This window comes from Sinocyclocheilus anshuiensis, unplaced genomic scaffold (genome assembly GCF_001515605.1).
Source record: "Sinocyclocheilus anshuiensis isolate Anshui unplaced genomic scaffold, SAMN03320099.WGS_v1.1 scaffold132, whole genome shotgun sequence".
Classification (NCBI taxonomy): domain Eukaryota; kingdom Metazoa; phylum Chordata; class Actinopteri; order Cypriniformes; family Cyprinidae; genus Sinocyclocheilus; species Sinocyclocheilus anshuiensis.
In genome coordinates this window covers 1,395,630-1,404,335 of record NW_015555730.1, presented here as the reverse complement: position 1 = coordinate 1,404,335, position 8,706 = coordinate 1,395,630, and positions in this window count along the sequence as shown.

The window sequence follows — 8,706 nt, the reverse complement described above, 5'->3', positions numbered from 1 at the left end:
AAAAAAAAATATTAATACTGACAAATCTAATAATTGAATCTGCAATTAGGGAAAGTGAACGGAAGAGATCCAGTCTGGGAATGAGCAGGAACAGTTGATTTTTTGTTTGTTCATTTGTTTTTAATATTCAACAGGCAAAGTTCTTCTGTATCTAAATGCAAAAATGTTCATAATTGTTTGAATAAAACAGACTACTGGGGGGGAAATCTGAATATTCATCTCGTGACCATCTTGTGATTATTTTAACAAAAGCAACAATAATATAATAATTGTAATAATAATAACATATACTGTATGTATGTATATATATATATATATATATATAGGTCAGTGGCCCTTGGCTTGGTATTGTTGGCAGAATTCGGCCCTCGGCGAAAACTAATCGAGGAACCCTGATCTAATGCAATGACATTCAGACAGTATAGCTTAAGTAAACACATTTGGGGCAACTATAATAAATATTTCCTCACTTTGTTTGAGATAAACAGTGAGAGAGCTAAATTTAGCTAGTAAATCTGTACTTTTGTCCATTAGGCTTCATCAAAACACTAATCACTGTAATGATGACTTCAAACTTCTACATAAAGCTAAAACATAAATTATTTCTGAATAACAAATATTTAACATCATAAATCTTCATGTTTTGACGAAAAACACAAATTATGCCAAAACCTTCAACACCAAACATCCAAAGTTTTTCCTGTTTAATATTACGTTGCTTTTACTAAAGCAGGGCTGTCCAAACTCGGTCCTGGAGGGCCGGTGTCCTGCAGAGTTTAGCTCCAACCCTAATTAAACACACCTGAACCAGCTAATCAAGCTCTTACTAGGCATAGAAACTTCCAGTAAGGTGTGTTGAGGCAAGTTGGGGCTAAACTCTGCAGGACACCGGCCCTCCAGGACCGAGTTTGGACAGCCCTGTACTAAAGGGTCTAAAAGTTGACTTTGATGTAATGTCAATTTTATCCACATTTGATCGTTCAGTTAACCTTTAAAATAGTGTTGCCTGACAAAATGGAAGTTGGATTTGTACAGAGTAATACACATTGATTAAGAAGATTTTAAAGTAAACAAATAGGGGGACATAACGAACTGGACGTGGCTTTTTAGCTTTTTAAATGTATTTTTGTCTCTTAAAAACAGTAACTGGTAGGACTACACGAAAACAATTAATAAAAACTAGTGCTAAAGAGACAGTTTCTGCTGGATGTCCCTGAAGTAAAATTAGCTGAAGCTCATTAGGCCTGCAGTGCTGCTTCAGTAGTGATTTGATTCTGGCCGCTGTGTTGTAGGGGAAAATCAGTCCGGAAGCCTCCTGTCTCTATGATCCTCTTTAATCCACCTGCTCGAAATCGATCAATAAAACACACTAAAGAGTCTTTCAGTGCAGTGAGCGCAGCTTTACTGTGAAGCAGCACATCTGGAATACTGATGATGCCGAGTTACAGTGCAGTCGAGTGGGTTGAGTTTCTCAAATGTCTGAAAACACTCCAGACTGTGAGGACTGCGCTTTAGTTTCAGTGATTCATCTTCATCTGTGAATCACTACAGATCCCACAGCTACTCTTCTGTACGTCTCGAGGCTGTGCTGAAATCTCATAACACGGCGCTGAATTAATCCTGAGATTAAGCATTAGATCCCTCAATGGGCTTTTCAGAATAATCATAATCCCACTAATCTTTTAATTGTGTCATCAATTAATATTAGCTTGAATATAATTAAAAGCTCAATGTGCAGTCTCAACTTTTCTCTCTTCAATCGTCTTCCAGTTTAACCGCTGCTTTAATATGTAAGGTATTATAATTACTTAAGGGATAATGTTCAGTGGCCCAGAAGTATTTGGGCACTTAAGTCACACTTAAATATTAACTTTTATTATTCTTGAAAGGAGTTAGGCACAGTATAAAAATCAAGCCAATTGGCATATATTTTAAAGAAGCATAATACACTTTTTTTAAGCAAATAATTTCATACAAAAAAAAAAAAGTTAACACTATATAGACTGATATTCAAATAAGTTTGGTAATTTTTAAATAAAAATAAAAATGTTTTTGTCTCTTAAGCTCACTAAGACTGCATTTATTTGATAAAAAATATATTTATTGTGAAATTTTATTCTATTTTAAAATGACTTATTATAAAACGGAGAGTTCCGGTCCTTGATTCTGATTGGCTGAGCCGCGTTCTACGCTGTTGTAAATTACTGTGTATAAAAATGGTTGTAATTCCTAAGCATTTTATATTTTGTTCAACCCCTTGAATTAAAGCTTATAATTTCATCTTGATTGTTTCATTTTAATTCTATTCTGGTGGCATACAGAGCCAAAATTATGAAAATTGTGTCAGTGTCCATATATATATATATATATACATATATACCTAACTGTACATATGCGCACACACAAATATACATCCATTCATACACTCACATACAATAAAAATAGAAAATTATGAAACATACAAGTATAATTGCAAAAAGGACCCTAAACATCCACATTATTTTCATTGAACAATCTAATATGGTGTTTTGTAGCACCATAAACATCTTCAGTCACATTTGATGAAGTTAATACATCCTTATTAAATAAAAGTATTAATTTTAGAAAAGTAGAATGAATAAAGAAAAGACAAAAAACACTTTTTGATTGATCTAATGCAATGACATTCAGACAGTAACGTATATACATTTGGGGCAACTGTAACATATTTCCTCACTTTATTTGAAACGAACAGCAAGAGAGCTACATTTAGCTGGTAAATCTGTACTTTTATCCATTTAGGATCATACATTCAGATGTATAGGCTTTAAAGTGATGTTCTGGTTGTTTAGCTGTGAAACTGGCTTCGTTTGGCTCTCAGAGCTGTGGTGAGAATGCATGAGCCCTTTCTCTTGCTCTGGTCTGATCTCAGGGGTGTGCGGTGGGAAAGGTCAGCACAGTCCAGCAGAAACAGCTGCTTTATGTTTTGACTGACAGCTGTATCAGTGGAGCTCTGTGAATTGCTTCTTCTCATCACTGATTTTCTGCCATGTAAGTTTGCCAGTTTCCACTGGGGAAATACTATGAATGAAGCTCAGAAAGCCAATAAATAGGTTTTTTTGTGTGTGTTGTTGATTGGCAGGTGAGGCAGACTCACTTGTCATGTACACTGGCAGTGCAGCAATTCTCTGAGGGAACAGAAACGATTAGGACCTGGCAGATGTTTTGTTGTCCAGTGTCTGTGTTTATGATTTTTACTGAAGGTCAGGCTTCTTAGACAGACTGAAATGAGCACAGGTTTATTCAGAAGTAACTGATGCTGATTTCAAAATGAATTAAAAAGCAACACTGCAAATATACTATGTGGGGAATAGTTAATGAAAATCCTCAGGTCATCTCAAATGAAGATGAGTTTGTTTGTTCATCAAAACAGATTTGGAGAAATGTACATCACTTGCTCACCAATGGATCCTCTGCAGTTTCTTACAAGCACGCAGCTTTTCACTTTACAAGACATTAATTGATGGACTGGAGTGGTGTGGATTATTGTGATGTTTTTATCAGCTGTTTGGACTCTCATTCTGACGGCACCCATTCACTGCAGAGGATCCACTGGTGAACAAGAGAGGTAATGCAACATTTCTCCAAATCTGATGAAGAAACAAACTCATCTATATCTACATTTTCAGTAAATGTTCATTTTGGTGAACAACTCCTTTAATGAGGTAATGAGTGAATAAGTGAGCAGCAAAAAAAAATAGTCCAGTAATGGACTAAATGTATGAAGGTATTTTTGGTGCAAAACAACTGAGCATCCGTGACAGCGGAATTTGTAGTTGTAGAGAATAGCCAATATATAAATAACAATAGTTATTATTAAAGCATCCAAGAAAAAAATATATGTAAGAAAACATTCTACAAGTGTGTAAATCTCATTGCAAGTATTCACATACTGATTTGCGGATGTATGAAATTTGTCTGTGACTTCACATTTTTGATACAGGTGTGTGAATGTGTTTGGCACCATATTCACTGCAGCAATAGTAGCAAAACGTGAGCGTACGAGTTTCTTCATTTGTGATTCGTAGAATAGGATTTGTGCACCTGCAATGAAGAATTCGAGAAGGTGTAACTTGTGTTTGTGGGAGAGAGAGAAAAATCTACAAGTTTGCAACTTTTGTCTGTAACTTCAAATTTACTATTACACGTGTGGCTATTCTGTACAACTACAAGTTCCACTGTCACGGACGCTCAGTTGTTTTGCACCAAAAATACCTTCATATAAATGCCATTAAACTGCAATATTAAAGGGCACCTATTATGCAAAATTCACTTTTACATGTTGTTTGAACATAAATGTGTGTTGGCAGTGTGTTTACACAACCGCCCTATAATGATAAAAACTTTTATTTTTATCCCTGTAAATCATAAGTGACAGCACATTTTACAAGCCCCGCCCACAACTGTTGTTGTATTAGCAGAGCCCCCGCCCTGAGTGAACCACACACAATCCTCCATGTTTATCTTCACGCTAGAGCATTTAAAAGCTGCATTCAAGTAAGCATCGTCTTCTTATTAAAGCTACAGAAGTGATTAAATCAAGAACAGTGAGTGATTTTCTGCTTTTATTTTATTGTTTGTCATATTAACAGCGTAGATGCTGCTGTCACTTAATACACAGATCTAATGTAAACATAAGATTTCTTTCCCAGTTGTTTACCTTCACAGACATAACTGACTGTGTTTATGTAAATTGTGTTTTTAACATAAACTTGTGTGTATTTAACAGCTTAAGCACAATAAGACATGAAAGAGAACTTAGTTTACATTTACATTTAGTCATTTAGCAGACACTTATCCAAAGCGACTTACAAATGAGGGCAATGGAAGCAATCAAAACCAACAAAAGAGCAATGATACACAAGTGCTATAACAAATCTCAGCTTAACGCAGTACACATAGCAAGGTTTTTTTTTTATTATATAATAAATAAAAAGAAAACAGATAGAATAGAAAAAGAATAGAGCAAGCTAGTGTTAGAGGCCTTTTTTTTGCTTTTTGTTAATTGTATAATAAAGAAAAGAAAACAAATAGAATACAAAAAGAATAGAGAAGCTAGTGTTAGTGTTTCTTTGAAAGAAAACAAGCAGTAAATGAATACAGTGCAAGTCTAAAAGGGGCAATTATTTTTTATTTTTTTAAAGAATAGAATTAGAATAGAGAGTGCTGGAGTTAGAGGGTCAAATAAAGATGGAAGAGATGTGTTTTAGCCGATTCTTGAAGATGGTTAAGGACTCAGCTGCTCTGATTGAGTTGAGCAGGTCATTCACCAGGAGGGAACAGTTAATGTAAAAGTCTGTGAAAGTGATTTTGTGCTTCTTTGAGATGGCACAATAAAGCGACGTTCACTTGCAGAATGCAAGCTTCTAGAGGGCACATAAGTCTGAAGTAATGAATTTAGGTAAAGGGTTGCAGAGCCAGTGGTGGTTTTGTAGACAAACATTAACCCATTAACTTGTTGAGAACTTTAGAAGTATTTGTGGGTTTTTGTTTGTTAGAAACATCATTCATTGAGTTTCTCCTCCAGCATCCACAGAGCAGCTCTGTCTCTGTTTATCTGATGATCAGATAAGCTGTGGGAGAGCATAAAATGGTTGAAACATTGAATATATTCTGCAGTAGCTCTCTCACAACCAAGAGTGGAAATAATGGTTTCAAGACAATTACACCACCATCACTCATAAAGATAGTGAAAATGGCCCTCGGCTGTAATTTCCTGGGGGAAAAAAAAAAAAGACAATGGACTTATGAATTCAGAAGCACTGTTCTCCATCCACTGCTAAAATTACACCAAAAGCATGCATTTCAGGTTTCCCCCCCCCCTTCTGTGGCCATATAGCAATATGTATATTGAAATAAAAAATGTTTTAATATATTTTGCCGTTTAAACAAAATATATTTTAAATACATGTTATAAGTATATATTTAGCATATATTCTACATATATTTTGGCCAGGATTTATTTATTTGCCATTTGAGGGATGACAATACTGCTATACAATAATGGCAGCATACAGTATATGATAACGTTATTTATAGATTTAGTAACACGGCTAAAAAACCATCTGCTGCAGCTGTCAGGATTAATGTTCTGCTGTTAGGGAGAAAATAAATTAGAAAATAAATAAATAGCCTAAACACATTTCATTACACCAAATACACAAAATAATGTTCTTTTTAGCATCGTCATATGACCCCTTTAAGGCTGATGTATGCAAAAATCCCTCAAAGCCTCCACCAATTATGATTTTGAGAAAAGCACTTTTTCTTTATATGGATACTTATGCTAAGCTTGTATCTTTTGATTATCTTTTTCTTTTCTTTTTTTTTAAGTTTGATCTTGAAATTGTATTTTTCTTTTTTTCTCTCCCTAATCTTATAAGGAACTACCTCTCAATCAGTAGAATTAGTGGAGTTGCACACCTGTTGGTGATTATCAGACTGCACATAACTGTGTGAGATTGTTACTCTTGTTATCTGATGAAGGCCTTGGACGGCCGAAACGTCATGTTGTTTTATTAATAAAGCTTGAACTTTGAAGAGTGAGTGTTGCACCTTTGTTCAGCTCATATGTTTTTTGATTTTTGGTTGCACCTCCTCTTCTGTTGGTAGAGCACCTCTTTTTACATTTGTTACAAGTTTTGTGTATGTGTCACTGTGCACCATATACTGTATACAAGCACTGGCGGTGTTTTATGGAGAGGACACTTACAGTACGATGAACTCTGATTCATCATGTGGTTTTCTCTTGTACCACCTGTCATTACATTTTAAGGTGCAGAGCAGATTTGGGTGGTTCAGGTAGATTGTTATAGTAACATTTTGTCACTTAATGAAATATACAGGCCCCAACATGCCATCATGTAATACCTGAAATATTTTTACAGTGAATTTCTGGCAACCACAGCTGCCATTTAACCATTTATTTCCTGAAACATGTTGGACGAGGGAATGTAGTTAACCAAAGAGAGCCAGTAAAAGAGTGTTTTGATTTATTGTGAACCGAGAGCATTTGCTCTGTCCACTCACCTCCGCACTGATAGTGACTGAGCTCTAGCAGATGCCATGTGTTTATCTCTCATCTCTCCATCATAGTCCTTTGCCAAACCAAATTACACACCAGCCACCTCTTCCTGAACCGATGGCTTTATTGCAGGGCTGCTGGACCTCACAATATCCGTCTGCTGAATGTCCTCAGACAGCGTGCACTGATGGATGATTGCTGTCCATCAGACACTGTTGAAGAAATTACCTTTTAAAACGGAGCAATATATGACAATGAGTGTGATCTATTTTAATAGCATATGTCAAGAACAGACCCGCTTCTTTAGCTATACATCCACTACATCAGATATATAATGATATGAGCAAATCAACCACCTGCTGAAACATCCTCATCAACCAGCATCTTTATGCTAAAGCTAATTCTTTATACTCTCATCATGTTTTTATCTTCTCATCCAGCTAGACGATTCTCAGAGGAATGAGTCTGGTGTTTGGATGTGTTCTTGTATGATTATTGGAGGTGTGTGGTTATGATCTGGAGCTGGATGTGTGTTAGCATTGCATTCACTGACTGCTCGAGGTTTCCAGCTCTTCAGTGTCTCAGAAACACACGGCGGTGTATGTAAATGCATTTTAGTGAATAAGAAGCAATAGGTATAGAGAGTTGCACAATGACATTACCCTATAAAGCCTACTGTATCATATTTAATTATCAACATGATGAAAACTTTGCTTCAGCTCGTGGTTCACGTTCTTTCTGCTGTGAAATCTTTACTGATTTTTATCAATTAAACATAAGAGTGACTTTTTCTATTGTTAGTAATATTTTAAGATGATCACTTATTGGACTGAAGCAACTCAGGTGTACTTGATTATACAGACAATTTTTAGAAAAAAAAACATGTTAAGTTGTATAAAATATGAACATAAAGCTTTTGAGGAGCGTTTATTTGTTCATCTCTCACTCATGCATTGCAATATATTTTTTGAAAGAGCTATGATCATACAGCTAAATTTAAACTAATTTATACTAAATCTTACTATTGAAATATAATCTTAGTAAGACATTATTTGGGAGATTTGGAGTGACAATAATTTGCATTACAAGCATCAGAATTTCATATTTGTGTTCATATAAATATCAACTGCACCAAATTGCATATTTTTGCTCGGTGAATAAATGAATGAATTCAGAATAAAATTGGTATATTGTCCTCATGTATGAGCTCTATATTCTCCTGTATCTTACTATATTAGCCATAAAACCCTAAAAAAAAATACAAAATATTCCCCCCCAAAAAAAAAACGATATTCACCAAAAAAGTAGATATGCAAACTTTTTGTTTTTTTCTTTTTATGTTTTGTCTAAATGTTCAACAAACTGTTTAATTTAAAAAAATCTGATGGGTGGATGAATAGATAGAGAGATTGATGGATGGGTAGATGGATAGATAAATAGATGGATGGATGATGGATAGATTGACGGATGGATGGATGATGGCTAGATGGATTGATTGATTGATTGATTGATTGGATGGAGGATGAGTAGATGGATGGATGATGGATAGATTGACGAATGGATGGATGGATGGATAGATAGATAGATGGATGGGTAGATGGATGGATAGATTGACGAATGGATGATGGATAGTTGGATGGATG